The sequence below is a fragment of the Bubalus bubalis genome, chromosome 4 (assembly GCF_019923935.1).
Source record: "Bubalus bubalis isolate 160015118507 breed Murrah chromosome 4, NDDB_SH_1, whole genome shotgun sequence".
Lineage (NCBI taxonomy): Eukaryota > Metazoa > Chordata > Mammalia > Artiodactyla > Bovidae > Bubalus > Bubalus bubalis.
This window is the reverse complement of record NC_059160.1, coordinates 23,170,422-23,184,599: the sequence shown is the minus strand read 5'-3', so window position 1 is coordinate 23,184,599 and position 14,178 is coordinate 23,170,422.

Genomic DNA, 14,178 nt, shown 5'->3' with positions numbered 1-14,178 from the left:
ATCAGGTTGACTTCTGATTACTTCCCTGCCTGACTCTGGGCACTCTCCTGGGGATGGGCAGGGGTGAAAAAGGGAACACACCAGGAGGCCTCGGAAACCTGCCTCTGAATGATGAGGGGCTGGCTGAACAGCCCTGTAATTAGGCTCCAGGAATGCCCAGCTGGGCTCCTCACGGTTCACAGTAGTCTGGAGGAAGTCGTCTAGTTCAGGACTTTGCTCTCTGATCTCTAAGTAATAATCACCTGGACCTTGCTCCACAATTGAGCGCCTCGTGCATAATTGTCCCAGCCATCTCCCTGTCCCACTCCTCTCTCGCTCAGCACCAGAGCCGGGAGGGGCCTTTAGAAGTCATGTCACCCCAAGGCCAGGCATGCACTGGAGCCCAGAGTCTGGCTGCTGTCCACTTAGCTATGTGACTGTATGCCTCTATTTCCTGGGGCATAAGTGTGGTAGACAGTACCTCTCATGGAGTTATGGTGAGAAATACGTGTAGAGAGCTTATCACATGCTAGGTACCTAATAAGCCCTTGATAAATATTAACTAGAATGAGTATTTTACTGAAGATGGAACCCAGGCCCAGAGAGGTGAAGTAACTGATCCAAGAAGAACAGCAAATTAGCAGGAGCAGCTGAGTCATACACAGGTCAGCCACACCCAAAGCAACTCCAGTTCTGCTGTTCTCCACTGTATCATGACAGCTTATTTCAATTCAAACTACTCTTCTAGAGTTTACTGATCCAGCCTATATATTTGCACATAGCCATGTACTAGCACACTGTTCAGAGCACAGGGTCGCAGATATGAGCAAGATCTCTGTCATCTTGGAATTTATATTCCATAAAAGAATAGAGTAGGGACTGGTGGTGGTTCAACTAAATGCCAATGAAACGAGGTGGTAAAATCGTAGGTGGATTTTAGTTTCTTCTGGGATACATTTCTGTATTTTCCATATCTTCTGCCATAAACCTACATTACTTTGGTTTTTAAGAAAAGATATTTTTTTTTAATATTTAGAAGGGAAAATTATCTGACATGACTGATGAAGAAAAAACACAAATGCATACACACTTACTCCATCACTCATCTGATAGTAAAAATGCCTCTGTAAGAAACTCAGTGGTTCAAGAGTAGCCTAACTCTAGGGAGCAGGGGTGTCTGATGAAGAGATCTGGAGATTCTCACAGGCTGTAAGGGCAGAATGAAGGCACAGCATCCCCAAGCTGCAGTTTGTCAGGCCGCCCCACCTGCAGGCCTTCCCCCACAGTTCTGGGGCTTGCCTTTCACCTCCAAGGCTTTCTGCCAGTTTCAAACTCTCCCATGCCCCAGCGGCACATGAAAGGGGGCTGGGTCCAGGAGCTGGGTCCAGGAGCTGAATCCAGGGATGCTGAGGAAGGGGTATGTGGTCTGGTTGCATTTTTTTAGAGAGAAATCTGGGGCTGGGGAACAGTGGGTTGGGGAGGGAACCATCTCCCTCCTGCCTCCCTCTAACAGTAAACAAAGGGAAAAAAAATTAGAAACTTGTCTTACGGTGCTTGAGCAGAGGAGTAATTTGGTCCTCCTGGACTCTTGGATTCCCATACTTGATCTGCAAAGGAGAGGCAGTGGATTGAGAAAGCGGCTCTAGGGACTTTCTCCATGGTCCAGTGGTTAAGATTCCTCCTTTCACTGCAGGAGGCATGGGTTCGATCAGATCCCACATACCGCAGGGTGCAGCCAGAAAGAAAAAGAAAGGACTTCTGAGGACAGAACTCAGAAAACAGTTCTAGTTTTCCTCTCCCACCACCTGGCGGTGGGAGACAGGGGGGTGGATCAGGAAATGACAGCTGTCCTGCAATTCAACCTTAAAATGAACCCATGTCATAGCTTCAAAGTAGGCCTGGTGAATCTCACATTCCTTTGTACTTTGGGAGACGTTCAGAGCTTGGAGAGAAAATGTTAAATGCTTTGATCTCAATACATACACACACACAGTGGTGGTGTAAATACCGGTGTCTTTGGGATCCAGTGAGAAGAGTGCTTCCAGGATCCTAAAGATACCAAAATCTGTGATGCTCAAGTCTATGATAGAAAATGGCATTCAGTTCAGTTCAGTTGCTCAGTCATGTCCAATTCTTTGCAAACCCATGGACTGCAGCACGCCAGGTTTCCCTGTCCATCACCAACTCCTGGAGCTTGTTCAAACTCATGTCCATCAAGCTTTTGATGCCATCCAACCATCTCATCCTCTGTCATCCCCTTCTCATCCTGCCTTCAATCTTTCCCAGCATCAGGGTCTTTTCCAATGAGTTAGTTCTTCGCATCAGGTGGCCAAAGTATTGGAGTTTCAGCTTCAGTTATCAGTACTTCCTTTAAGAAAGGTTGATTTCCTTTAAGATTGACTGGCTTGATTTCCTTGCAGTCCAAGGGACTCTCAAGAGTTCTCCAACACCACAGTTCAGAAGCATCAGTTCTTTGGCACCCAGCTTTCTTTATGGTCCAACTCTCATATCCATACATGACTACTGGAAAAACCATAGCTTTAACTAGATGGATCTTTGTCAACAAAGTAATGTCTCTGCTTTTTAATATGTTGTCTAGGTTTGTCACAGCTTTTCTTACAAGGAACAAGCATCTTTTAATTTCATGGCTGCAGTCACCATCTGCAGTGATTTTGGAGACCAGAAAAAAAGTCTGTCACTGTTTCCATTGTTTCCCCATAGACTTGCCATGAAATGATGGGACCAGATGCCATGATCTTTGTTTTCTGAATGTTGAGTTTTTGCATATATTCTGTGAACATCTTCACATATACTTCAAATCATCTTTAGTTTGCTTATAATACCTGTGTTGTATGCTATGCTATGTCGCTTCAGTCGTGTCCAACTCTTTGCAATCCTGTAGACTGTAGTATTCCAGGCTCCTCTGTCCATGGGATTCTCCAGGCCAGAATACTGGAATGGGTTTCCATGCCCTCCTCCAGGGAATCTTCCTGAGCCAGGGATCAAACCTGCATCTCTTACATCCCCTGCATTGGCAGGCAGGTTCAATATCTACTGCAACGTAAATGCTAAGTCAGTCATTGTAAATACAAGTAAATGCTACCTAAATAGTTGCCAGCAAACAGCAAGTTCAAGTTCCTTCATGGAACTTTCTGGAATTTTTCATTTTTCTGAGTATTTTCGATCTGCGGTTGGTTGAATCCATGGAGGTGGAACCCTCAGATGCAGATGACCTACTGTATTTCTAAAAGACGAATGCCAATCGAAGATTTCTGTTGTTCAGTTGCTCAGTCTTCGAGACCCTGTGGACTGCAGCATGCCGGGCTTCCCTGTCTAGCGATTTCTAAAGGCTTGGAATTAACCCTTGCCGTGTCAGTGAGCTCTCTTTATAAATTTATCAAGTCCGGGCAGGAAACTGGATCTGTCCCAGTGGAGGCTCCAGCTTAATCTGCCTCTGGATGTGATGAAAATAGTCAGCTTAATTCTCTTCCTGGCCATGAGCTGGACAGCTTTGAGACTGCAGATGGTAAAGGGGTATAGAACCATGTGGGGCTGAAGGATGCCACTCTGTCTGCCACACAGTTTCAAATCATTCAGGGTGATCTGCCTGTCTGCTCTCAGTTCCCATGTCCCCCACTTGGCTTAGACACACTGGTTTTCCACATGGGTAAAGAACCGGGCAATGTTTCATTTGACCTCAGTAAAGCCCTGGGAAGGAATGTCCCCTCTTGCCCATTTGCCATACCATTGTGCTCACACACAGGAATACATCCCCTCCTCCTATGAAGCAACAGGCATCCGCTTCTGGCTCGATGCCATCTGGGGCAGATTTTCAAGTATGAACTGGCATAAATACTTTAAATGGATGTGTAAATTCAGGGCTTTTCAGGACAAGATACAAGGATAGATCATATAAGTTAGGTCTGCCCCCTTGTTGCTCTCAGAAAAGAAAACTCATAAGAGCTTGAACTTGCTCAGTTAGCCAAAAAGAATCTCAGATATGTTCCCCAAAGCTATTATAGTGGTAAAGAATCTACCTGCCAATGCAGGAGACGTAGGAGGCAAGGGTTCGATCCCTAAGTTGGGAGGATCCCCTGGAGAAGGAGTGGCAACCAACTCCAGTATTCTTGCCTGGAAATCCCATGGACAGAGGAGCCTGGCACGCTACAGTCCATGGGACCGCAAAGAGTCGGAAGCGACTGAACACAAACAAAGCTATTATATGTGCAGGGAGTGTCTGAAGTTCATGTTAGCAAACAGTGTTTGAAAGGTAAATAGAAGTAAATGAAAATTATATTGTTGCTGTTGTTCAGTCGCTCAGTCACGTCCAGCTCTTTGCAATCCCATGGACAGAAGCGTGCCAAGCTCCCCTGTCCTCCACTATCTGTTGGGGTTTGCTCGGATTCATGTCCACTGAGTTGGTGAAGCTTATCTTCTCCTTTTGCCTTCAATCCTTCCCCAAAAAAAGTTGTATAGTATCTTCCAAAGTCAAATGCATGTTGCTCCTTGCCACTCTGGTTTAAAACTTTAGGATTTACCAAAAATGTCATATTCCTCCCTCTTCCTTTCTTTCTGCTATGCTTCTCTGCCTTCATTCCTTCCACCCACTTTTTCCTTCCTGTTCTTATTGTTTACATTCCTATATTCCTCTCAGTGAAATATTTGAATATGATTTCATGAAATGAGAGGTCTCTAGGTACCCCCTGCATCTTCCCATTTTTTGTCTCTGAGCAAGCTTATCCTGAAACTACTTTTGAAAGATTAAACTGATGAAACTCCCAGAACTTCCAAGAGTACAGGCTCTTGGCTGAGTATTTCTCAGCTGCGTGGAAAGTCTTGCTAGCAAAGTGGTATGATGCAGGTATTAATAGTTATAGAATAGGGAGGGCTGTGTTGACAATGACATCTGAACTTGGCCGGGGAAGTGAGCCGACCCTGCCACCTTGGACAGCTGTTATTGTTGCTTAGTTGTTAAATCATGTCTGACTCTTTGCAACCCCATGGATTGTAGTCCGCCAGGCTCCTCTGTCCATTGGATTTCCCAGGCAAGAATACTGGAGTGGATTACCATTCCCTTCTCCAAGGGATCTTCCTGACCCAGGGATTGAACCCTTGGCTCCTGTCACATCCCCTGCATGGCAGGAAGATTCTTCACCGCTGAGCCACCTGGGAAACTGAATAATTACAATTACCAGACTGTTATAAATCACCGTGATCTATTCTTCAGGATGTGCACGGATGGTCAGAATGGCTAAAAGAACAGATCTCCTGATTTGTGGCTGCTTGGTTACAGATTCATAACCAGAGAATAACAAGCATACAAATAAGCAGTTGTGATCAAAATAAAAAAGTGAAAAGATTCTGCCTTTTTCCAACTAAGGCCAATGGTAGTCCATTCTGGGAGTAAATAGTAAAGGTATGTCACCTTCACCACTTGGCCTCTCATGAATACATTATCCCTACTGCTTAATGGACCATTTCAGGTAAAGGATTGAATATTTATAAGGAATTAGAGATTTGACTATCTCTCCCTTTGCCTTGAAGGCAGCAAGCCCAGAGGGTGAAGGCTGACCACATAGCCTGTGTTCCATTAAAGTCAACCAAGTGTCCAATCCCCAAATAAAGGAATCTCACATCCTCCTTCAAGATTTACCCCTTGAACTCCAATACTGGTGAGAGCAAACCTGCTTGCTAAACCCCCATCACTGTGAGAAAAGCAGTTAGAACATATCTTTGAATTTTCCTGAAGAAAACTGTCAGAGGAGGGGGTATAAAGCTGGACAGTCCGGACTGAAAGTCTTAGAATGTATTTCCCACTGGGATTGTGTGGTCAGCAGAGCACACAAGACTTCAGGATCCTCTTGAAATGATCTTTGAGACCAAGCTATAACACTTTCAGAGACCCAGATCACTTCTTGGTGGAAAAAAAACTAAGTGAAGAGACTCAATCCAACAAAGGTCCATCTAGGCAAAACTATGGCTTTTCCAGTAGTCATATACGAATGTGAGAGTTGGATCATAAAGAAAGCTGAGCACCGAAGAATTGATGCTTTTGAACTATGGTGTTTGAGAAGATTCTTGAGAGTCTCTTGGGCTGCAAGGAGATCAAACCAGTCAATCTTAAAGGAAATCAACCCCAAATATTCATTGGAAGGACTGATGCTGAAGCTGAAGCTCCAATACTTACCTAATGCCAAGAGGCAACTCATTGGAAAAGACCCTGATGCTGGGAAAGATTGAAGACAGGAGGAGAAGGGGACAACAGAGGATGAGATGGTTGGATGGCATCACCGGCTCAGTGGGCATGAGTTTGAGCAAGCTCCAAAAGTTGGAGATGGACAGGGAAGCCTGGCATGGTGCAGTCCATGGGGTCACAAAGAATCGGACACAACTGATTGACTGAACAACAACAGAAGTGACTCAATAATTCAGCCTCACTGGAAATTCTTTCTGGTTAAATTTCAGGAGAATTGCTTAGGATAATATTTTTAACTGTTAAGTCTTGCAGGACTAAAGAGATTTCTTTCAAACCCTTATGACTTGCACACATGCACACACACACATACACAAGGTGATCTGCTCCTCCAAACGTACGGGCACCAGGGCCACCTGACTCTTTGTGGGTGGTATGTAAGAAGTGTCTCAAGGATCTGGAGCCTGGCAGAGCTTGTGGCCACAGAATTCACAGCCATTCTTCCTTAGCAGAGCTAGGTAAATGCTGACAAACACACAGAGCTCCTTTTCCAGACCCTTTGCTGATCATCCAAATTCCGGGGCTATCCTGTGCAGTTTATTCCATTTCATCTTTCTACTTATAAATTCACTTTAACCATTCTGGTCTGTGACCCAGCATCTTAATTACAGTTGGGGGATACCTACATCTCTTCTGCCACCCATTGGTGACTCTTTGTAGAGTGGTCACATCCACAGACTTAAACCAAATACCCCCAGTCTTCCTAATTTTTTACTCTTAAATGGAGGTTTATCTCGATGTTATGGGGACCTCTTAATCTACCTCTGGTCATAACAATTTCCATTTGAAAATCCATCATGCCCTCCCTAAAGTTATTTTTTCTGGATGGTGTGCTGGGAAGCACTCACTGAGTTTTGAGGGGAGAGCAACTCCAAACCAGCCAGATGTGGGGACATTCACTGTCTGCCTCCTGCAGTCCTCACAGGATCCATGACAGCAAGGAGGATGTCCGATTTAATCAGCTTCTCTGATTATAAAAAACATGATTTCTGAACAAAATTCCAACAGTGCATGAAAATGTAAATAAGAAAGTTAGAAGTCATCCAAAACCTCACTCTGAGATAATTATTACAAAGACTCCTTTTTATCCATTCATACACATATGTGGGCTTCCCCAGTGGCTCAGCGGTAAAGAATCTGCCTGTAATGCAGGAGACGTGGGTTCTACCCCTGGACTGGGGACATTTTCTGGAAGACGGCATGGCAAACCACTCCAGTATTCTTGCCTGGAGAATCCCATGGACAGAGGAGCCTGGTGGGCTATAGCCCATAGGGTCACAAAGAGTCAGACACGGCTGAGCGAATGAGCACACGCACACACACACATACACGTACGTATATAAAATTTTACCCAGGGTGATGTATATGTTGCGTTGACGCCTGCTATTGTCACACAATAGAAAGTCAACAGAGGCGACCTTCTAGCTAAGCCCCACAGCTTCCCATGTCAATAAATGTAGATACACATAATTGTTTATTGTTTTAGTGCAGTACAGTCATCACGATAAGTCCCCTCCCTACACAGGAGCCCTCAAGTTGTGAACTTTCAAAGATGCAAGTGTGTGTTCGCGTGTCCAGTCACGTAAGTTAGTTCATGCCTCTGGCGTACGCTGCCATGTGCATGCACCTCACAAGTGGTGGTGCTTTTGTGTGCTGTACAATGTAGAGTAGGGCTTCCCAGGCGGCTCAGATGGTAAAAAGTCCTGCTGCAGGGCAGGAGACCTAGGGCTCGATCCCTGGGTCGGGAAGATCTCTTGGAGGAGGGCATGGCAATCCACTCCAGTGTTCTTGCCTGGAGAATCCCATGGACGGAGGAGCCTGGTGGGCGATAGCCCATTAGGTCACGAAGAGTCAGACATGATTGAGCAACGGAGCACGGGAGCGCACGTGCACACACACACACACACAGTGTAGAGTCAGGAGTACAGTATCTTAAGCCCAGGATGTCCAGAAGCAAGCATAAAAGCAGTGCTGATGTAGCTGGTACTACTGTACTTTTCAAGGTACTATACTGTAAGATTAAAAGTGTTTTCTTTATTTTTTGTGCTTGTTCTGTATGTATTGTGTGAAAAGTAGTATAAACCTATCACTGTACAGTACTATGTAGCCGATTGTGTTAGTTGAGTACCTAAGCTAACCTTGCTGGACTTAATGAACAAATTGAACTCTCTCAGAATGGAATTTGTTTGTAGGTAGGGGACTTACCTTATTTGTAACGCCTACAAAATATTCCATCACGTGCCTTCTATTATGAAGTATTTAAACAATTCCCTATTAATGGATAAATGGATATTTATGTTGCTTTGATTCTTCTGTCACTACTCTTTGAACATAGCATATCTCTACATGGAATGTCATATTTGCCATCTTATTAACTATTCTGTCCCTCATTCACTGGACAGGCATGTAGGATTGATTTCATCCCTCAGAGGAGTGCATGCAGACATAGAAAATGTCTTCAAGCTCTCTGGATCCTGTTCCTCATGATTCAGAGGGCACCTGTGAGGCTCAATATCTTATGGCCCCTTTCCCAACTCTAAAAGCTCGTGCAAGGCATGTATGAATGGATGCCAACCAGCTCTCTCTGGCCTCTGCCTTCTCTTTTTATCCCATAAACAATGATGGACCATTCATATTGTTGTTCTTCTGATCTTTCATCTAAGAAAATGGAGCCAAATCAGGCCGCCCAACCCTAATGATCTAAAGCTGGGCGGCTGCCAGGAATTTGAGATTTAAAATATTCTGTGTCTCTGGCTACCTCTCATTCGTGTTCTCAGCTGGAGGACACCCATTTCCCGAAATTCCAGGCTCATGGCATCACCTCACCCATTTTATGCCTTCATCCCCGGTTTCAGGGTGTGACCCTTGTTAGACACACAGGCTACAGCGCACACAGTTCTAAAGGGGCCACAGGAGGTGAGCCAGTGATCTGTCTCTGACCAGCTTCTAGCTCATTGTCTCTTGGTACCATGGGGTGCCCTCAGCAAACTTGGGGCAGAGAGACAGACAAGTCTGTGCTGCGGGAGCCCTTGCCAAGGGATTTCCAGCCTTAGCCCAGAAGTAATAAAATGCAAGATCCCTGATCTGGTGGCAAGGTGACAGCTGCATGGCTTCCTCAGCCCAGGGCTGGCTGACTGGTGAGCAAGGCAGGGCGTGGTTCGCCGGACACTGGCTGTTGGGCTGTCCTCGGCGGTGGAGGGGGAGCCCTGGGGCAACTTTGAGGATTCAGGTCCAAGACAGTTGTGGACTCCAGAAAAGAGGCCTGCTGAAGATAACAACAGTCAAAAACTTACATTTGCATAGCGTCTTCTAAATATACTTTCCTTGCATTTAACATCTTCCTTTTCTCATGTTATTTAAAGGGTGAAATTGAGGCTCAGAGGCCCAATAGCTTGATGAAGACCACAGAACTATTAAGGAATAGCACTGGGGTCTCTTAGGTGTTTATTTATTTTGGACTGTGTTGGGTCTTTGTTGCTGCACGAGCTTTCTCTAGTTGTGGAGGGTGGGGTACTCTCCAGTTGCAGTGCATGGGCTTCTCATTGAGGTGGCCTCTCTTGTTGTGGAGCAGGGGCTAAGTTGCTCTGCAACATGTGAGATCTTCCTGGATCAGGGATTGAACCCATGTCTCCTGCATTGGCAGGTGGATTTTTATCCACTCTACCACCAGGAAGTCCAGGTCTTTTTTTTTTTTTTTTTTTTCAAACTCTTTGTTAACTATTACTGTTTTTCTTTCCCCTATGTTGCTGAGTTTTTTGTGGCTCTTGGAAGCTATAAAGGGTCTGCTACAGATCTAGGATTGTCCAAAAGGCTGTAGAATTTCCAGACATGTGAGATGGTTTTGAGCTACTCCAATTGGACACTGTCCAAATTAGAGCTTTCTAGACACTCACAGAGCAACTGTGACTCCAAGAGGTCTCTAAATTCAAGTTCTCTGGGTGAGGAACTCCCTCAGCACAAATGACTCTTGCAGGCTTATCTTGGCGATCCTGGGCCTGCCTTGCCTGCCCTGTGATCTGGTGGGGGTCAGCCTCCCCAGGGACCTTTGCCTGAGTATCCTGCTTTACCAAATTCACATCAATGAACCAGCTCAAGCTTGGGTTCCAGGCATGCTTTGGACTACCTGGAAACCTACCCTTCACCCCTCTAGAAAAGACTCTTCATTGAGGGCAAAGAATGAAAGACTAAGGTCTTTATCACAGAAGGTACATCTGGTGGATTGGTCCATGGGAGGGTTTAAAGACACAGTTAAGGACTTCTCTGGTGGCTCAGTGGTAAAGAATCTGCTTGCCAATTCAGGAGATGCGAGTTCGATCCCTGATCTGGGAAGATCCCACATGCCGCAGAGCAACTAAGCCCTCACACCTCAACTACTGAGCCTGTGCTCTAGAGATTGAGAGCCACAACTAGGGAAGCCCGAACGCCCTAGAGCCTGTGCTCCACAACAGAGAAGCCACTGCAAGAGAAGTCCAAGCATTGCAACTGGAGAGTAGCCCTGGCTCACCACAACTAGAGAAAGTCTGTGCAGCAACAAAGACCTAGCACAGCCAAAAATAAATAAATACAGTATTTTTTTTTTTAAATAAAGACACCGTTGAATTGTCTTCTCAAAAGAGCATAATCGTTTTCAGAGTATTTTGAGGAGCGGCCTTCTAGTTATGGTCCAGGAAAAGGCTGTAACCTTGATATTTAGAGCTTGGGCAAAGTACTTAAGGTTCTTTTGGGAACAGTGGCACTCCAGCTGCTTGGGTAAGAAGCCTGGCACACTGCTGACAATCCATGGTCAAGGACTGGAGAGTCTCAGATGAGGGAGAACACAGCCTCCCTCTTGAGATAGAGCTGGAGGGAACATTCTCCTGGCTGGGAGGTGCCCATCCATCTATGCACACCCCCAGATAGCAACAGAGATATCAGCGAGAGCGAAACCATTTAGGCTTCAGGGGAGTCACGCTGCATGAGCATAGAAGTCCTTCTCTGTTCATGGATGCATTCCAAGCACCTAAGACAGTTCCTGGAAGAGTTATTGTTTTTCAGTTGATAAATCGTGTCTGACTCTTTGCGACACCATGGACTGTAGCATGCCAGGCTTCCCTGCCCTTCACTATCTCCCAGAGTTTCCTCAAACTGATGTCCATGGAGTCAGTGATGCTATCTAACCATCTCATCCTCTGCCACCCAATAATTATTTGCTGAATTAACACAGAAGGTGCCTGATAATTATTTGCTGAATAAATGAAGCGAGACCTTGCCTGCATTTTGAAAAAGAATGTGGGGTGAGCAGAGGAAGGATGTAGAGTGAATAACAGCACAGAGAATTTTCCCCTTAAACATTTGAATTTAAAAACCTACAATAATAATTGTTGTTTGTTTAGTTGCTTAGTTGTGTCCGACTCTGCAACCCCATGGACAGTAGCCTGCTAGGCTCCTCTGTCCATGAGATTTCCCAGTCCAGTCAAGAATACTGGAGTGGGTTGCCATTTCCTTCTCCAGGGCATCTTCTCAACCCAAGGATCAAACCTGAATCTCCTGCATTGGCGAGCTGATTCTTTACCGCTGAGCCACCAAGGAAGCACAATAATAGTAATAATACCTAAAAGAAACCAGATCATTCACCAGAACAGCAATGAGCAAACTGAAAAAACTACAAGCCCAGGTTCCTTTTACAAATATTGCAACACCTAAGGTGAATAGCTAGAGGGAAGGGAGGAGGGGAAGCCGTGGATGACACCGGTCACGTCAGCATCTTTGGTACTCTCGACCATGTACCCACTTGTGCTGACCATTTTAACAAAGGGCAAGGGAAAACATGAAGCAAGAAAGGTATGTGTCCTATGTCTGGACTTTTCACTGTCACTAAGCAAAAAACAACAGAGAGAGGATCAGATCACAGAGGAGACGGGCTGTAGATAAGCTTCAGTTCAGACACATTCCAAATCAGACTCGCTATCTCTCTTGTACGTGCACGTCTCTGGTTTCCTTTATCAGTAGAGCCAGCCCGACATCTCGCTTTCTAAGACCGGGAGAGGTGCCCCTCCGAGTCCACAAGTCCCTGTGCGCCCTTCCCTCCAACAGGCCTCCTCTCTAAATTCCAGCTCCTCTCAGCAAGGTCCTGAATGTCTTAGTCCTTGCTGTATCTCAACTCCCAACACAACATCTTGCATCTATTAGATTTGTTGTTGTTCAGTCATTCATGTCTGTCTCTTTGCGACCCCAAGGACTGTAGCACACCAGGCTTCCCTGTCCTTCACTATCTCCCAGGGTTTGCTCAAACTCATGTCCATTCAGTCAGTGATGCCATCCGATCGTCTCATCCTCTGTTGTTCCCTTCTTCTCCTGCCCCCAATGTTTCCCAGCATCAAGGTCTTTTCCAATGAGTTGGCTCTTCATATCAGGTGGTCAAAGTATTAGAGCTTCAGCTTCAGCTTCAGTCTAGTGAAGTGAAGTGAAGTCGCTCAGTCGTGTCCAACTCTTTGCAACCCCATGAACTGTAGCCCACCAGGCTCCTCCATCCATGGGATTTTCCAGGCAAGAGTACTGGAGTGGGTTGCCATTTCCTTCAGTCTAGTAGACAATCAATATCTAATTGTCCCCAAGTTAAATGAATTAATGGGTCCATCATTTGCCCAGTCAAACTGGAGTCCTCCTTTCAGCCTCTATATCCAAACTCAGCAGGTTCTTCATTTTTAAAAAATATTTGTGTACTGTATTTATTTGGCTGCACCAAGTCTCAGTTGCAGCACTGAGGATCTTCGGCCTTCATTGAGGCAGGCAGGATCTTTTTTTTTCGGCTGCAGCGTGTGAACTCTTAGTGGAGGCATATAGGATCTAGTTTACTGGCCAGGGACCAAATCCAGGCCCCCTGCACTGGGAAGCCAGAGTCTTAGCCACTGGACCACCAAGGAAGTCCCCAAACTCACCAGGTTCTATTTAAGTGAATTTTAAAGTAAATATTTCAGGTCTGCCTCCTCTTTACATCCCCCGCTATGGTCTTTGCTCAGGCCTCTTACTCTGTCTCGACTAGCACAGTGGCCTCCCGATACTGGTTTCCTTGTCTCTACAAGATCTGTATTACAAGCCAGCCTCCACACCAGAGGTCACAAACTAACAGCCCACGTACACAGTTTATTTGGCCCAGAAATTGTTCTAAAAACAATCCTCATCTTTAAAATCAGAAAATGTCTAATAAAACGTTGGTTTTCCAAGGTCTCTTTAAAATTCACAGGGAAAGGCAGCAAAGGGCCTAGATGAGCTGGAAAGAGCTGGAGGTGTGAAGCCTGCCACCCTCGGTGGGGAGGGGACATCCCTTCCCCCTTTAGGCCTGATCCTTTGGTTTTAGGGGGCTGGTCTCCTGTAGGCATGGATATTTTCAGCCCCTGCTGTGTCCTGCCATCAGTTATCTGTGTGGAAAACAAATCAGATCACATGGCTGCAATTTAACTTTATCTGCAAGATAAAATCATGCATGCAAGACCCATCACACACTGGCCCAGCCCACCTTTCAAGCTTGGGCCCTCCTTAAACCTACTCCCCTCTTCAAGGGTGCTGGTCCTGTTTTCTGAGACTGCGTTCAAGCTCTGTTCTTTAGTTTGAGTACCTGGCCCTGTGCTGCAGTGATCAAAAGAACATGCTGGAATCAGACTGCTTAAGGGCAAACCCTCCCTAAGCCTTCACTTCCTCAAATGAGGATGATACCAGTTGACACTTCATGGTTTTATTGGGAGGAGCAAAGAAATAATATCTGTAAATCTCTTCACACAGGGCCTGGTGACTAGCCAGGGTTTAGCAAGTGATACCCATGGTGTTATTGTTGCTGTCCAGCCCTTCTTGCCCTGAAGAAATGCTGTTTAACCTCTGTAGCCAGTTCAAATGTCAATTTCTCGGTGAAGCCTTCCTCATCCCTCCATCCCACCCTAGCAGTGTGAGTAATCCCTGCCCATGAGCCAGGA